The 19,225-nt window shown below is 40.4% G+C and overlaps 2 pseudogenes; both read left to right on the top strand.

Moving 5' to 3' along the window:
• The first annotated feature begins 4,407 nt into the window (after positions 1–4,407).
• Positions 4,408–7,848, top strand: LOC147928461 (uncharacterized; annotated as a pseudogene).
• A 7,819-nt stretch (positions 7,849–15,667) lies between these two features.
• On the top strand, positions 15,668–16,366 carry LOC147928462 (secreted RxLR effector protein 161 pseudogene; annotated as a pseudogene).
• The last annotated feature ends 2,859 nt before the right edge of the window (positions 16,367–19,225 follow it).

A 19,225-nucleotide genomic window follows, 5' to 3' on the forward strand; every position in this document is an offset into this window, starting at 1 on the left:
GAAGTCAAAGAAGCAGAAGGTGGTATCTTGCTCAAGCGCCGAAGCCGAGTATCGAGCAATGAGGAAGCTAACCAACGAATTGACTTGGTTGAAGGGGCTTCTCAAGGATCTTGGTATTGACTCAAAACAACCGATTACGATACATTGTGACAATGAGGCTGCAATTCACATAGCCACCAACTCTGTCTTCCATGAGAGAACCAAGCACATTGAAAGTGATTGCCATAAAGTTAGGGAGAAGATTGAGGAAGGAGTTATACTACCGTGTCACACTCAGAGTCAAGATCAGTTGGCCGATATCTTCACCAAATCTGCAAGTCCTAAGGTTTGTGACTACATTCATACCAAACTTGGGCTTGTAGACATTACAAGACCTTGATCGACTCCTCTAATCCGTGGACAGCACACTCTTTTTCCCTTGACTTAGTTTTGTCCCATGAGGTTTTCTAAATCAAGGTTTTTAATGAGGTGCTGCTTAACGGGTTCCAAGCTTAGCCAATTCATTCGGCTAAGCTTGAGGGGGAGTATTGACCATGGCCGTTTATGTGTTAGGCTGTCCGTACGGTCCGGTTATGTGTTAGGCCGTCCGTACGGTCCGGATAGCCTAGGCCATCAGGCCATCAGGCCAGAAGTGAGAAATAAGGAAGAGGCGGCCCTAGAAGCCCACGAGAAAGAAGGATCTCGAATGGAGGAAGAAGCACGTGTGCATTTGGGGGCTTGGTGGTTGACTCCACAATTCAAACCAACAAGGACATGTCGCTTTCACCTCATTAATGTTGCACCATGGACCACACAAGTGGCTCTCTTCTTCTCTCTTGTGCCTAACGGCTAATTCGTTTTGTTTTCACTATATCTAGCCTTGTAAACAACATAAGAAATATTCTATTCTAGTTCATTCGATTATTCTCTTTGTTACACATTTATCTCTCTCACGTTTAACCTTACAACATCAAAACCTCTCTTATTCTCATAAGTCTTCCACTTATTCTAACATGCACTGCTTCGAATTAATGTTTTCTCTCGGTTTTAGCCTGTTTTCTTGGTTTAAGCCTGTTTAGGGATAAAACGGGTTTAAATGTTGTCTAAACACTCCATATTCATCCCGAACTCATACAATTAGTCAAATGCATTGGATTGTCAAACATTATGACCCTAGAAACAGTAACAAAACTGTTTACTGCTTCGAATCAATGTTTTTTTAGTTTTAGCCTGTTTCGGGACAAAATAGGTAAAAGTGATTTCTAAACACTCCAAATTCAACCCGAACTCTTATAATTTATCAAATGTATTGGATTGTTACATATTTTGACCCTAAAAAGAGTAACATAGTTGTTTACTGCTTCGAATCAATGTTTTTTCGGTTTTAGCCTCTTTTGGGACAAAATCGGTAAAAGTGATGTCTAAACACTCCAAATTCAACCTGAACTTTTATAATTAGTTAAAAGAATTGGGTTGTTACATATTTTGACCCTAGAAAGATTAACATAGCTGTTTACTGCTTCGAATCAATGTTTTCTCTTGGTTTTAGCCTGTTTTCTCGATTTAAGCTTGTTTTGGGATAAAACGGGTTTAATTGTTGTCTAAACACTCCAAATTCATCCCGAACTCTTATAATTAGTCAAATTCATTGGATTGTCACAGATTCTAACCCTAGAAACAGTAACAAAGCTGTTTACTGCTTTGAATTAATGTTTTCTCGGTTTTAGCCTGTTTTCTCGATTTAAGGTTGTTTTGGGATAAAACGGGTTTAATTGTTGTCTAAACACTCCAAATTCATCCCGAACTCTAAAAATTAGTCAAATTCATTGGATTGTCACAGATTCTGACCCTAGAAACAGTAAAAAAGCTGTTTACTGCTTTGAATCAATGTTTTCTCGGTTTTAGCCTCTTTCGGAACAAAATGAGTAAAAGTGGTGTCTAAACACTCCAAATTCAACCCAAACTTTTATAATTAGTCAAAAGAATTGGATTGTTATAAATTTTGACCCTAGAAAGAGTAACATAGCTGTGTACTGCTTCGAATCAATTTTTTCTCTCTGTTTTAGCCTGTCTTCTTGGAATAAGCCTATTTTGGGATAAAACGGGTTTAAGTGTTGTCTAAACACACCAAATTCAACCCAAACTTTTATAATTAGTCAAAAGAATTGGAATGTTACATATTTTGACCCTAGAAAGAGTAATATAGCTGTGTACTGCTTTGAATCAATTTTTTCTCTCAGTTTTAGCCTGTTTTCTTGGTTTAAGCCAGTTTTGGGATAAAACGGGTTTAAGTGTTGTCTAAACACTCCAAATTCATCCCGAACTCATACAATTAGTCAAATCTATTGGATTGTCACACATTCTGACCCTAGAAACAGTAACAAAGCTGTTTACAGCTTCGAATCAATGTTTTCTCGGTTTTAGTCTCTTTCGTGACAAAATGGGTAAAAGTGATGTCTAAACACTCCAAATTCAACCTGAACTTTTATAATTAGTTAAAAGAATTGGGTTGTTACATATTTTGACCCTAGAAAGATTAACATAGCTGTTTACTGCTTCGAATCAATGTTTTCTCTTGGTTTTAGCCTGTTTTCTCGATTTAAGCTTGTTTTGGGATAAAACGGGTTTAATTGTTGTCTAAACACTCCAAATTCATCCCGAACTCTTATAATTAGTCAAATTCATTGGATTGTCACAGATTCTAACCCTAGAAACAGTAACAAAGCTGTTTACTGCTTTGAATCAATGTTTTCTCGGTTTTAGCCTGTTTTCTCGATTTAAGGTTGTTTTGGGATAAAACGGGTTTAATTGTTGTCTAAACACTCCAAATTCATCCCGAACTCTAAAAATTAGTCAAATTCATTGGATTGTCACAGATTCTGACCCTAGAAACAGTAAAAAAGCTGTTTACTGCTTTGAATCAATGTTTTCTCGGTTTTAGCCTCTTTCGGAACAAAATGAGTAAAAGTGGTGTCTAAACACTCCAAATTCAACCCAAACTTTTATAATTAGTCAAAAGAATTGGATTGTTATAAATTTTGACCCTAGAAAGAGTAACATAGCTGTGTACTGCTTCGAATCAATTTTTTCTCTCTGTTTTAGCCTGTCTTCTTGGAATAAGCCTATTTTGGGATAAAACGGGTTTAAGTGTTGTCTAAACACACCAAATTCAACCCAAACTTTTATAATTAGTCAAAAGAATTGGAATGTTACATATTTTGACCCTAGAAAGAGTAATATAGCTGTGTACTGCTTTGAATCAATTTTTTCTCTCAGTTTTAGCCTGTTTTCTTGGTTTAAGCCTGTTTTGGGATAAAACGGGTTTAAGTGTTGTCTAAACACTCCAAATTCATCCCGAACTCATACAATTAGTCAAATCTATTGGATTGTCACACATTCTGACCCTAGAAACAGTAACAAAGCTGTTTACAGCTTCGAATCAATGTTTTCTCGGTTTTAGTCTCTTTCGTGACAAAATGGGTAAAAGTGATGTCTAAACACTCCAAATTCAACCCAAACTTTTATAATTAGTCAAAAGAATAGGATTGTTACATATTTTGACCCTAGAAAGAGTAACATAGCTATTTACTGCTTCGAATCAATGTTTTCTCTCGGTTTAAGCCTGTTTTCTCGGTTTAAGCCTGTTTTGGGATAAAACAGGTTTAAGTGTTGTCTAAACACTCCAAATTCATCCCGAACTCTTACAATTAGTCAAATGCATTGTACTGTCAAACATTCTGACCCTAGAAACAGTAACATAGCTGTTTACTGCTTTGAATCTATGAGAACTCACACACACAAGCACCATCCGTACCATACCGGCCGTACAAGCACCATCCGTACCATACCGTCCGTACAAGCACCGTCCGTACAATGCGATGGGCCATCCGTACCATGAGGCGCCTAAAAAAGTCCAGCCCATGTTGAGAAGCCTTCTAAAGCAAAGGAACATCTAGATCCTTCTCCTATTAGCCGTTGGCGAGTTTGAGGCAAGTGGGAGGTCTTAAGTCAAACATATATCACATGTATAGGTTAAGGAAGGAGATGTCACTATCCTTGTGTAAAATCGTGTACAGCATCTTATTAGAATATCCCCTTTGTAAATGACTATAAGTAGGTTGTATCTAGGTACCATATTAAGTAAGAAGCTATTTTCTTCTTCTACACTTCTCTCTCTATTCTCTTACACTCCTATCCAATTACTAAACCTAAAACCGCAAACTAACTTACTCTCACTACACTTTGTCTCTCTCTCTCACTTCTTGAACCTAAAACTTACATGGTATCAGAGCAAGTTTGCTACTAGTTCTCAATCTCTCACCCATTCATCACTTCCGCTCCTAATACTTCCCTTCATTTCTGTTTCAATCGCAAGAAGTGATTTCTTTTAACCGTTGGATAAAGCTATTGACCAGCGGACAAAACACCATGGAAGGTACCAAGACCTTGATCGTTCCAGTTACTCTCAAAGGAGAGAACTACCTGTTGTGGGAAAGGACCACAAAGACGGCGCTATGCGGCCGAGGGCTTTGGACCCATATTACCACGAGTGAGGCTCCAAAGGAAGAGTCCATCGTAGACGGCAAAGAAGCGGTCACAAGTGGTGGAGACAAATGGTTTCAAGAAGACCAAAGTGTTCTCGCCATCATTCAAAACTCTCTTGATGCTCCAATACTTGAAGCCTACTCATACTGCGAGACGGCCAAGGATCTGTGGGACACATTACAAAATGTGTTCGGCAACACCACCAACTTAAACCGAGTATTTGAAATCAAGAGGGCCATTAGCAACCTAAGCCAAGAAGACATGGAGTTCACCAAACACTTTGGGAAGTTTAGGTCCCTTTGGGCTGAGCTTGAGATGCTTAGGCCGGCCACACTTGATCCTGCCATACTAAACGAGAGGCGAGAGCAGGACAAGGTGTTCGGTCTACTTCTCACACTAAATCCTTCTTACAATGATCTCATCAAACACATCTTGAGGTCAGATAAACGCCCTAGTCTAGATGATGTGTGTAGCCAGATCCAAAAGGAGCATGGCTCCATGGGGTTGTTTGGGAGCAAAGGAGAGCTTGTAACGGCCAACAAAGTGGAGATAGCTTCCGCAAATAAAGGTTACTTCAAACATGATGACAAAAACCCACCTATTTGTGACCACTGTAAGAAGGTTGGCCACTTCAAGGTAGGTGCTGGATCCTCCACCCTCATCTCCGAGTCAATCGGTCCATGAACAACCGAGGAGGGCCACCACGAGCGCATCAAGCAACAATGGTGGGAGAAGCAACGACCTCCGATTCAGGCCACCAAGTCTCCGGAGGTAATGGAGTTGCTCTCGCTGCCTCCTCTGAATTGGTAAAGAAATCAGACCTTGATGCTCTCATCAAAGCCCTCAAGGAGGCCTCCGGTAACTCATTCCTTGCTCTTAAACCAAATAAACCTCTCATTGTAGATTCTGGTGCATCACACCATATGATTAGTGACCCTAAGTTAATTAGTGACATTAAACCTGCCATAGGGAATGTGACTATAGCTAATGGTGAGAAGGTACCTGTTAGGGGAATAGGAAACTTAAAATTATTTGATAAATCCTCTAAAGCATTTTATATGCCTAACTTTACCTCCAATCTCTTATCAGTTAAAAGAGCCACCACTGATTTAAATTGTTATGCTATATTTGGTCCTAATAATGTGTATTTTCAGGATATTGAAACAAGTAAAGTTCTTGGCCAAGGAGTCACTCAAGATGACCTCTACTTGCTTAAGGACCTAAATATATCTTCCTCTTCAAATTCTTCCTGTTTTAGTTCAGTTAATGTTCAAGAAAACAATGTTATGTGGCATGCTAGACTAGGACATCCTCACTCTAGAGCTCTAGAATTAATTTTTCCAAATATTTCTTTTAAAAATGATGAGTATGAGGCTTGTATCCTTGGTAAACATTGCAAATCTGTTTTTCCTAAATCATTGACTATTTATGAAAATTGTTTTGATTTGGTTCACTCTGATGTGTGGACATCACCTTGCTTGTCTAGAGAAAATCAAAAGTATTTTGTTACATTCATTGATGAGAAATCTAAATATACATGGCTCACACTTCTTCCTACTAAAGATAGAGTTCTTGAAGCATTTATTAGCTTTCAAAATTATGTAACTAACCACTATAATGCAAAAATAAAGATTTTGAGATCAGATAATGGTGGAGAATACACAAGTCATACCTTCAAACAACACCTCACCAACCATGGCATAATTCATCAAACAAGCTGCCCATACACTCCACAACAAAATGGTGTAGCTGAGCGAAAGAATAGACACTTAATGGAGGTGGCTCGCTCAATGATGTTCCATACAAATGTTCCAAAACGCTTTTGGGGAGATGCAGTTCTTGCGGCATGTTACCTCATCAACCGCATTCCAACGAAAATCCTACAAGATCAATCACCGTTTGAGGTACTAAACAAAGAGAAACCCACTATTGATCACTTACGTGTGTTTGGTTGTGTGTGTTTTGTGTTAAAACCAGGAGAATTACGCAACAAGCTTGACACCAAGAGTACCAAGAGCATGTTTCTTGGTTACTCTACCACACAAAAGGGCTATAAATGCTATGATCCTGAGACTAGACGAGTGCTGGTGTCTCGTGATGTGAAGTTTGTGGAAACTCGAGGATATTATGACCAGAAAAATTGGGATGAACTTAGAGAAATATCAACCTCACCGTCCGATCGTGCCAAGATCCTTCGGATCATACTTGAAAGGCTAGGGGTCGAAACCAATCGGGACGGTGACAATCCCTCCGGGCCAAACGCACCAGAAGAAGGTGTTCCACCTACTGACTCCAACCCAACTGGTTCAGATACAGTCCCTACTCAGCCCACTTCAGGTGACCCGTCCGCACCCAATGACGAACTCTCACAAAGCCTCGAGGAGGAAATGCATCCTGAGGAACCAGCCGACCAAAATGAGGACGCCCATAACGATAATGATCATGAGGAATTCATACCACTACGACGGAGCCAGCGTCTCAAGTTTGACCCATCTCACTGGCAGAACACTCGAGTGTACTACAACAACATGGCCGTTGCCCATCCCATTCAAGCAGTGTGCACTCTTGCTCATTTTCCTATGGAACACCAAGACTTTCTTGGCCAAATTGATAAGCATTGGGTTCCACAAACTTATGATGAGGCTAAGGAACACAAGGTATGGCGCGATGCGGTACATGCGGAGAAACTGGCCATGGAGAAAAATCACACATGGGATGAAGCTGACTTACCCAAAGGGAAGAAGGCAGTCACATCACGCTGGATCTTTACTATCAAATACAAGAGTGACGGGGAGATTGAACGCCATAAGGCCCACCTAGTCGCACGTGGGTTCACGCAAACGTACGGGGAGGACTATCTTGATACGTTTGCTCCGGTGGCCAAACTACACACTGTTCGAGTTGTTCTATCACTGGCCACCAACTTGGACTGGGAGCTTTGGCAAATGGACGTTAAAAATGCGTTCTTACAAGGGGAACTTGAAGATGAGGTCTACATGCGACCACCACCTGGTCTGGAAAACACCATTGGCCCGGGAAAAGTCTTTAAGCTCCACAAGGCCATCTACGGTTTAAAACAGTCACCAAGAGCATGGTACCACAAACTGAGCACTACCCTACTTAGAAGAGGTTTTTGCAAATCGGAAGCTGACCATACTCTCTTCACACTACCAAGTGATAAAGGTATTGTAGTCATTCTAGTATATGTTGATGATATCATCATAACTGGAAATGACAAGGTAGGTATTAAAGAGACTAAAGATTTCCTTAAATCAGTTTTTGACATTAAAGACCTTGGAGAGCTCAAATATTTTCGTGGGATAGAGGTATATAGGACTAATGAGGGATTATTCTTATCACAAAGAAAATATGCACTTGATCTTTTAAGTGAAGCAGGAAAGCTTGGTTCAAAGGCTGTGACAACACCACTTGAAGAAAACTATAAGGCAGGAGGCAAGGGGGAGCTTGAGGCGGCTCCATTTGAAGATGTCACGAGATATCGGAGATTAGTGGGTAAGCTTATATACCTTACCATTACTCGACCTGATATTTGTTTTGCTGTGAACCAGGCTAGCCAACACATGCAAAACCCTACTGTCCATCATTGGAACATGGTGAATCGCATCCTCAAATATATCAAAGGAGCACCAGGACAAGGAATTTGGATGGGACGCAATGAAAACACGGAGTTGGTGGGATATTGTGATGCGGATTATGCCGGAGACCGTGACGATCGTCGATCAACCACAGGGTATTGCACGTTCCTAGGAGGAAACCTTGTCACCTGGAAGAGCAAGAAGCAAAAGGTGGTATCCCTTTCAAGTGCAGAAGCCGAGTATAGGGCCATGAGAAAACTGACTACCGAACTGATGTGGCTTAAAGCTTTACTCAAGGATCTTGGAGTAGAGTCATCAAGACCTATCACAATGCATTGTAATAATGAGGCAGCCATTCACATAGCCACTAATTATGTGTTTCAAGAAAGGACAAAACACATAGAGGTTGATTGTCACAAAGTAAGGGAGCAAATTCAACTTGGTGTCACTCTCCCTTGCCACACTAAAAGTTCTGAACAGCTAGCTGACATTATCACCAAGGCAGCCAGTCCACAAGTGTGTGAGTATATTCACTCTAAACTTGGTCTTATAGACCTCACTCGGCCATGAGCATTCTCACATGGCACCTACACTCTTTTTCCCTTAAGTATAGTTTTTCCCAAGTGGTTTTCTATACTAAGGTTTTTAATGAGGTAGGTGTTCGTGATCTTCAAGCTTTATCGACAATAAGTCGCTTAAGCTTGAGGGGGAGTATGAGAACTCACACACACAAGCACCATCCGTACCATACCGGCCGTACAAGCACCATCCGTACCATACCGTCCGTACAAGCACCGTCCGTACAATGCGATGGGCCATCCGTACCATGAGGCGCCTAAACAAGTCCATCCCATGTTGAGAAGCCTTCTAAAGCAAAGGAACATCTAGATCCTTCTCCTATTAGCCGTTGGCGAGTTTGAGGCAAGTGGGAGGTCTTAAGTCAAACATATATCACATGTATAGGTTAAGGAAGGAGATGTCACTATCCTTGTGTAAAATCGTGTACAGCATCTTATTAGAATATCCCCTTTGTAAATGACTATAAGTAGGTTGTATCTAGGTACCATATTAAGTAAGAAGCTATTTTCTTCTTCTACACTTCTTCTCTTACACTCCTATCCAATTACTAAACCTAAAACCGCAAACTAACTTACTCTCACTACACTTTGTCTCTCTCTCTCACTTCTTGAACCTAAAACTTACAGAATCAATGTGTTCTCTTGGTTTTAGCATGTTTTCTCGGTTTAAGCCTGTTTTAGGATAAAACTGGTTTAAGTGTTGTCTAAACACTCCAAATTCATCCCGAAGTCTTACAATTAGTCAAATCCATTGGATTGTCACACATTCTGAACCTAGAAACTGTAACAAAGCTGTTTACTGCTTCGAATCAATGTTTTCTCGGTTTTAGCCTGTTTCGGGACAAAATGTGTAAAAGTGGTGTCTAAACACTCCAAATTCAACCCAAACTCTTATAATTAGTCAAATGCATTGGATTGTTACATATTTTGACCATAGAAAGAGTAACATAGCTGTGTACTGCTTCGAATCAATGTTTTCTCTCGGTTTTAGCCTGTTTTCTTGGTTTAAGTCTGTTTTGGGATAAAACGGGTTTAAGTGTTGTCTAAACACTCCAAATTCATCCCGAACTCTTACAATTAGTCAAATGCATTCGATTGTCACACATTCTGACCGTAGAAACAGTAAAAAAGCTGTTTACTGCTTCGAATCTGTGTTTTCTTGGTTTTAGCCTGTTTCGGGACAAAATGGGTAAAAGTGGTGTCTAAACACTCCAAATTCATCCCGAACTCTTACAATTAGTCAAATGCATTGGATTGTCACACATTCTGACCCTAGAAACAGTAACAAAGCTGTTTACTGCTTCGAATCAATGTTTTCTCGGTTTTAGCCTGTTTCGGGACAAAATGGGTAAAAGTGATGTCTAAACACTACAAATTCATCACGAACTCTTACAATTAGTCAAATGCATTGGATTGTCACACATTCAGACCCTAGAAACAGTCACAAAGCTGTTTACTACTTTGAATCAATGTTTTCTCGGTTTTAGCCTGTGGTTGGCAACAAAACCAAGAGATAATTAGTCAAATGCATTGGATTGTTACATTTTTTTACCCTAGAAAGAGTAACATAGCTGTTTACTGCTTGGAATCAATGTTTTCTCTCGGTTTTAGCCTGTTTTGGGATAAAACGGGTTTACGTGTTGTCTAAACACTCCAAATTCATCCCGAACTCATACAATTAGTCAAATGCATTGGATTGTCACAGATTCTGACCCTAGAAACAGTAACAATGCTGTTTACTGCTTCGAATCAATGTTTTCTTGGTTTTAGCCTGTTTCGGGACAAAATGGGTAAAACTGGTGTCTAAGCACTCCATATTCAACCCAAACTCTTATAATTAGTCAAATGCATTGGATTGTTACATATTTTGACCATAGAAAGAGTAACATAGCTGTGTACTGCTTCAAATCAATGTTTTCTCTCGGTTTTAGCCTGTTTTCTTGGTTTAAGTCGGTTTTTGGATAAAACGGGTTTAAGTGTTGTCTAAACACTCCAAATTCATCCCGAACTCTTACAATTATTCAAATGCATTGTATTGTCAAATATTCTGACCCTAGAAACAGTAAAAAAGCTGTTTACTGCTTCGAATCAATGTATTCTCTCGGTTTTAGCCTGTTTTCTCGGTTTAAGCCTGTTTTAGGATAAAACGAGTTTAAGTGTTGTCTAAACACTCCAAATTCATCCCGAACTCTTACAATTAGTCAAATCCATTATATTATCACAAATTCTGACCCTAGAAACAGTAACAAAGCTGTTTACTGCTTTGAATCAATGTTTTCTCGGTTTTAGCCTGTTCCGGGACAAAATGGGTAAAAGTGGTGTCTAAACACTCCAAATTCAACCCAACTCTTATAATCAGTCAAATGCATTGGATTGTTACATATTTTGACCCTATAAAGAGTAACATAGCTGTTTACTGCTTCAAATCAATGTTTTCTCGGTTTTAGCCTCTTTCGGGACAAAATGGGTAAACATGGTGTCTAAACACTCCAAATTCAACCCGAACTTTTATAATTACTTAAAAGAATTGGATTGTTACATACACGGTCGAGCGCAGGCTCGAGTGGGTGGTCGAGTCGACTGGGAAGTAATGGCTATTTAGGTCCGGCTTATGGCTCGATCAAGTGCTCGATCACAGCTCGGTCGAGTGGTGGTCGAGTAGGTGGTCGAGTGGGTACCTGAAACACAAAACAGCCAAGCAAAGGAAGATTCGAGTTCAGTAACTGCACAAGTGTTTAAACGAACTTAATCTTAGACTAATAATATCCTAAATGTCACAAAACACACTCAAATGGGCAACGACGCCAAATTGAAACTGACTTTCTTTGTGGTGTGGTGAATGAATGATGTATGGAATGATGATATATGGAATGAATAGAAGTCAGGGTGTTTCAATTCCCCTTATGCAGTTGCAGTATAAGAGGTGTCAATCCTATTTGAGTGATTGTGAACAATTAAGATGTGAATGCAATGGAAATGAACAGAAAACTAAGTGAATGCAATGGAAATGAAACAGGAATGAAACAAGACAATCACAAACCAAAGACACAAGTTCTGGGGATGAACTCGAGCAGCACTCGACCGAGTGTAGGTCGAGTACGTGGTCGAGCTAGCCTAAACGTGAAAACAGAGCAACACAAGAAAAACAGAGCAATGCAAAAACTAATCAAACAACAAGCAAGCAATGATATTTAGACTAAGATATTAATAAACAAAGAAGGCCTTGAGGAGGGATTCATGGGCTGAGCTAATCATTGTGGTTATCTAACTTGGTCAACAAATCTCAAGCAAACTTTCTGATCTCTAGACATACTATTCTAAGACATGTTTAATCCACTCTCATGGCAAAAAACAATCAAACCTATGCATTTCTAGACTTATTCTCACAAAGAAAAGAATCTACACAAGCAGGCATTAAGCAATACATCTCAAACCAAACAAGACTTCTAATCTCTTAGCAAGCCTAATGGTAAGCTCTAGATCTAGCCTTATCTATGCTCCTTAGACATTGGTGTGATGCTAAGATGCTTGAAATCAAACCCTACCTTCTCAGATATAGGATCAGCATTAAGATCATCTAGCCTAGAAGAAATCTACAACAATCAAGCTTGACCAAATCAAACAAACCACAAGATCAACCCAGCCTAAGCCATCCTCAAGGTCCTAAGCAAACTACTCACAAGAACACATGGTGAAATATGTCAAAAACCCAGAAAATATTGAAACTTGCATCATTAGAAAGATGAAACAGAGATCTACAATATTGATGAAGGAATAAAACTCGAAATCTTAATATTTTGAAAGTTATGAAACAAACAAAATATAAGAATCTAGTCTTTCTCTCTCAAACAAGTACAAAATCTAATAAAAGAAAGTGCAAAAGGAATAAAATCTAAAAAAGGTAAAAACTAGGTTTTAGACTCTCTAAAAAGCTGGACTCTTTGGTGGCTGCAGGTACAAGGGCCTTATATAGGAGGTGAGGTGGAAGCCCTAAAAATACAAAAAGTCAAAGAAGTCAACGACTCGGTCAACTCGACCAGTGCTCGGTCGAGTGGCTGGTCGAGCTGGCTTCTCTCGTGCATTCTCCACTCGGTCGAGTCCTTCTCAGCACACGGTCGAGTGGTGGTCGAGTGGTGCGGTCGAGTTGGACTCCGGACCTTGATTCTACAGCCTTAACTCTCTTGTTTTCTCCTCAGGATTGCTTCACTTCTCCTCAGCATTGCTTCCATGCTCCTTAAGCTCCAAAATCACCTGTTTATGCATGAAAAGATGCAAATGCAATGCAACTATATTCTAATGCATGATTAGTCCTAAAGCTACACAATAATGGCCTAAATGGATAGCAAAAGATGCAAAAGTTGTGAATAAACTAAGGGAAAACAAGGTAAAATATATGAACATCAGTAACCCTAGTTTAATTAACAACATAAAACCGGCTTTAGGGAATGTTATTATTGCTAATGGAGAACAAATACCTGTGAAAGGGATAGGGGATTTGAAACTATTTGATAAGACCTCAAAAGCTTTCTTTATGCCTACCTTCACTTCTAATCTTCTATCAGTTAAGAGGGCTACTAATGATTTGAATTGTTATGCAATCTTTGGTCCTAATAGTGTTCATTTTCAGGATATTGAGACTGGGAAAGTTCTTGGAGAAGGACAAGGGAATGGAGATCTTTATGTCCTAGAAAAACCCTCACCTAGCTTATCTACTTCTATTAAGTCTTGTTTTGTTGTTAATTCGGACAGTGTGTGGCATGCTAGACTAGGCCACCCTCATTCTAGGGCTCTTGCTTTAATGTTACCAAATGTTTCTTTTGATAACTCAATGTGTGAGTCTTGTATTCTTGGTAAACATTGCAAATCTATTTTCCCTAAGTCTAATACTATTTATGAGCATTGCTTTGATCTAGTGCATTCTGATGTGTGGACTTCACCATGTCTTTCTAGAGATAATAACAAATACTTTGTGACTTTTATTGATGAAAAATCTAAGTACACATGGATTACTTTGTTACCATCAAAGGATAGAGTGTTTGATGCATTCATAAATTTCCAAAATTATGTTACTAATCATTTCAATGCTAAAATTAAGATACTTAGGTCAGACAATGGTGGAGAATATACAAGTCACAAGTTCAAAGAACATTTGGCTAAGCATGGCATTTTACATCAAACAAGCTGTCCATATACACCCCAACAAAATGGTGTGGCCGAGAGGAAGAACCGACACCTCATGGACGTTGCACGGTCCATGATGTTCCACTCACACGTCACAAGACGATATTGGGGCAATGCCGTGATGATGGCGTGTTACTTGATTAATCGAACACCAACCAAAGTCCTTAGTGACTTGTCGCCGTTTGAGGTATTGAACAAATTTAAACCATCCCTAGATCACTTACATGTATTCGGTTGTGTTTGTTTCGTGTTCGTACCAGGGGAACAGCGGAGTAAGCTTGATCCTAAAAGCGTGAGGTGCATGTTCATCGGCTATTCCACGACTCAAAAGGGATACAAGTGCTATGATCCAACGACAAGTCGTTTGTATGTTTCTCGAGATGTTCGCTTCATGGAAAATGTTGGCTATTTCAACAACAAGGACTGGAACAGCCTCAAAGACCTCTCCTCTTCACCGAATGACCGGGCCTCAAGCCTAAAATTCCTCCTTGATCACCTTGGGAATTCGTCTCCACCGCTTGCCCCTACACGGCTCGAGTCAAGTCCGACCAGTATAGAGAATGGGCCGGACCCCGCGGACGTCCCTGCGGATGAATTGCCTTCAGATCATGTTCCTCCTGTGCCAACTTCGCTGGCTGGACCCCATGGTGTCTCCTTAATGCCTACTGAGGACCACCAAGAAGCGGCTTCCACGGCCAGTGACACGGTTGACTTACACCCAATAGAGCTGCCTTCTCAACCAGGTCTACGCAGAAGTGAACGTGTTCGGTCTCACCCGTCCACATGGAAGGACAAACAAGTCTACTACAACAGTCAAGCCGTTGCACATCCTGTTCAGGCCGTTTGTTCGCTTGAGCTGCTTCCGGTCGAGCACCAAGCCTTCTTTGGCCAAGTCGATGCTCATTGGGTTCCTCAAACTTATGATGAGGCTAAGGCACACCAAGAGTGGTTAGATGCTATCAAAGACGAAACTGGTGCCATGATCCGGAACCACACGTGGGATGAGGCTGACCTTCCCAAAGGCAAAAAGGCTGTGAGCTCCAAATGGGTCTTCACCATCAAGTTCTTGAGTACAGGCGCCATTGAACGCCACAAGGCTCGACTGGTCGCCCGTGGTTTTACCCAAACATATGGTGATGACTACATGGAGACATTTGCCCCGGTGGCCAAGCTCCATACCGTTCGGGTCGTTCTCTCTCTCGCGGTCAACCTCTCGTGGGATCTTTGGCAAATGGATGTTAAAAATGCCTTTCTCCAAGGCGAATTGGACGAGGAGGTTTATATGACGCCTCCTCCGGGCCTTGAAGACTTGGTTGCTCCCGGGAAAGTCTTCAGGCTGCGCAAGGCCATCTATGGCCTCAAGCAGTCTCCGCAGGCCTGGTACCACAAGCTGAGATCCACCCTCAAAACTCACGGTTTTAGGCGATCAGAGGCCGATCACACCCTTTTCACGCGTCAAACATCTCTTGGCCTGGTCGTGGTGCTTATCTATGTCGACGACATTATTGTGACTGGCGATGATAAAGCTGGCATTGCAGATACCAAGCAGACTCTCAAGTCTGCTTTTGATATCAAGGACTTAGGCGAGCTCAAATACTTCCTTGGGATTGAAATCTGTCGCTCTCCGGAAGGACTCTTTCTTTCCCAATGCAAGTATACTCTTGACTTGCTAACTGAAACCGGCAAGCTTGGTGTGTCTCCGGGGCGGCTACGCCACTAGTTGAGGATTACCAGCTCAAGCGAAAGGGGGAGAGCATTCGGGCAAAATAAGGCAAGCCGCGAGAGCCCATGGACGAGCCATTCCCGGATGTCACACGCTATCACCGGCTTGTAGGTAAGTTAATATATCTTACCATCACGCGACCTGACATATGCTCTGCTGTGAACCAGGTTAGTCAGCACATGAAGGCTCCAAGCAAGTACCAAGGGATCATGGTCGAAAGAATTCTAAGCTATCTCAAAGGCAGTCCGGGTCAAGGCATTTGGATGGGCAAGAATGATAATACTGAACTAGTAGGCTATTGTGATGCGGACTACAATGGGGATACTTTGGATAGGAGGTCAACCACTGGATATTGTACCTTCATCGGTGGGAACCTAGTTACATGGAAGTCAAAGAAGCAGAAGGTGGTATCTTGCTCAAGCGCCGAAGCCGAGTATCGAGCAATGAGGAAGCTAACCAACGAATTGACTTGGTTGAAGGGGCTTCTCAAGGATCTTGGTATTGACTCAAAACAACCGATTACGATACATTGTGACAATGAGGCTGCAATTCACATAGCCACCAACTCTGTCTTCCATGAGAGAACCAAGCACATTGAAAGTGATTGCCATAAAGTTAGGGAGAAGATTGAGGAAGGAGTTATACTACCGTGTCACACTCAGAGTCAAGATCAGTTGGCCGATATCTTCACCAAATCTGCAAGTCCTAAGGTTTGTGACTACATTCATACCAAACTTGGGCTTGTAGACATTACAAGACCTTGATCGACTCCTCTAATCCGTGGACAGCACACTCTTTTTCCCTTGACTTAGTTTTGTCCCATGAGGTTTTCTAAATCAAGGTTTTTAATGAGGTGCTGCTTAACGGGTTCCAAGCTTAGCCAATTCATTCGGCTAAGCTTGAGGGGGAGTATTGACCATGGCCGTTTATGTGTTAGGCTGTCCGTACGGTCCGGTTATGTGTTAGGCCGTCCGTACGGTCCGGATAGCCTAGGCCATCAGGCCATCAGGCCAGAAGTGAGAAATAAGGAAGAGGCGGCCCTAGAAGCCCACGAGAAAGAAGGATCTCGAATGGAGGAAGAAGCACGTGTGCATTTGGGGGCTTGGTGGTTGACTCCACAATTCAAACCAACAAGGACATGTCGCTTTCACCTCATTAATGTTGCACCATGGACCACACAAGTGGCTCTCTTCTTCTCTCGTGTGCCTAACGGCTAATTCGTTTTGTTTTCACTATATCTAGCCTTGTAAACAACATAAGAAATATTCTATTCTAGTTCATTCGATTATTCTCTTTGTTACACATTTATCTCTCTCACGTTTAACCTTACAACATCAAAACCTCTCTTATTCTCATAAGTCTTCCACTTATTCTAACATGTACTGCTTCGAATTAATGTTTTCTCTCGGTTTTAGCCTGTTTTCTTGGTTTGAGCCTGTTTAGGGATAAAACGGGTTTAAATGTTGTCTAAACACTCCATATTCATCCCGAACTCATACAATTAGTCAAATGCATTGGATTGTCAAACATTATGACCCTAGAAACAGTAACAAAACTGTTTACTGCTTCGAATCAATGTTTTTTTAGTTTTAGCCTGTTTCGGGACAAAATAGGTAAAAGTGGTTTCTAAACACTCCAAATTCAACCCGAACTCTTATAATTTATCAAATGTATTGGATTGTTACATATTTTGACCCTATAAAGAGTAACATAGTTGTTTATTGCTTCGAATCAATGTTTTTTCGGTTTTAGCCTCTTTTGGGACAAAATCGGTAAAAGTGGTGTCTAAACACTCCAAATTCAACCTGAACTTTTATAATTAGTTAAAAGAATTGGGTTGTTACATATTTTGACCCTAGAAAGATTAACATAGCTGTTTACTGCTTCGAATCAATGTTTTCTCTTGGTTTTAGCCTGTTTTCTCGATTTAAGCTTGTTTTGGGATAAAACGGGTTTAATTGTTGTCTAAACACTCCAAATTCATCCCGAACTCTTATAATTAGTCAAATTCATTGGATTGTCACAGATTCTAACCCTAGAAACAGTAACAAAGCTGTTTACTGGTTTGAATCAATGTTTTCTTGGTTTTAGCCTGTTTTCTAGATTTAAGGTTGTTTTGGGATAAAACGGGTTTAATTGTTGTCTAAACACTCCAAATTCATCCCGAACTCTAAAAATTAGTCAAATTCATTGGATTGTCACAGATTCTGACCCTAGAAACAGTAACAAAGCTGTTTACTGCTTTGAATCAATGTTTTCTCGGTTTTAGCCTCTTTCGGAACAAAATGAGTAAAAGTGGTGTCTAAACACTCCAAATTCAACCCAAACTTTTATAATTAGTCAAAAGAATTGGATTGTTATAAATTTTGACCCTAGAAAGAGTAACATAGCTGTGTACTGCTTCGAATCAATTTTTTCTCTCGGTTTTAGCCTGTCTTCTTGGAATAAGCCTATTTTGGGATAAAACGGGTTTAAGTGTTGTCTAAACACTCCAAATTCAACCCAAACTTTTATAATTAGTCAAAAGAATTGGAATGTTACATATTTTGACCCTAGAAAGAGTAATATAGCTGTGTACTGCTTTGAATCAATTTTTTCTCTCAGTTTTAGCCTGTTTTCTTGGTTTAAGCCTGTTTTGGGATAAAACGGGTTTAAGTGTTGTCTAAACACTCCAAATTCATCCCAAACTCATACAATTAGTCAAATCTATTGGATTGTCACACATTCTGACCCTAGAAACAGTAACAAAGCTGTTTACAGCTTCGAATCAATGTTTTCTCGGTTTTAGTCTCTTTCGTGACAAAATGGGTAAAAGTGATGTCTAAACACTCCAAATTCAACCCAAACTTTTATAATTAGTCAAAAGAATAGGATTGTTACATATTTTGATCCTAGAAAGAGTAACATAGCTATTTACTGCTTCGAATCAATGTTTTCTCTCGGTTTTAGCCTGTTTTCTCGGTTTAAGCCTGTTTTGGGATAAAACAGGTTTAAGTGTTGTCTAAACACTCCAAATTCATCCCGAACTCTTACAATTAGTCAAATGCATTGTACTGTCAAACATTCTGACCCTAGAAACAGTAACATATCTGTTTACTGCTTTGAATCTATGAGAACTCACACACACAAGCACCATCCGTACCATACCGGCCATACAAGCACCATCCGTACCATACCGTCCGTACAAGCACCGTCCGTACAATGCGATGGGCCATCCGTACCATGAGGCACCTAAAAAAGTCCAGCCCATGTTGAGAAACCTTCTAAAGCAAAGGAACATCTAGATCCTTCTCCTATTAGCCGTTGGCGAGTTTGAGGCAAGTGGGAGGTCTTAAGTCAAACATATATCACATGTATAGGTTAAGGAAGGAGATGTCACTATCCTTGTGTAAAATCGTGTACAGCATCTTATTAGAATATCCCCTTTGTAAATGACTATAAGTAGGTTGTATCTAGGTACCATATTAAGTAAGAAGCTATTTTCTTCTTCTACACTTCTCTCTCTATTCTCTTACACTCCTATCCAATTACTAAACCTAAAACCGCAAACTAACTTACTCTCACTACACTTTGTCTCTCTCTCTCACTTCTTGAACCTAAAACTTACATGGTATCAGAGCAAG

Source organism: Camelina sativa, chromosome 14 (assembly GCF_030686135.1).
Source record: "Camelina sativa cultivar CO46 ecotype springtype chromosome 14, ASM3068613v1".
NCBI lineage: Eukaryota > Viridiplantae > Streptophyta > Magnoliopsida > Brassicales > Brassicaceae > Camelina > Camelina sativa.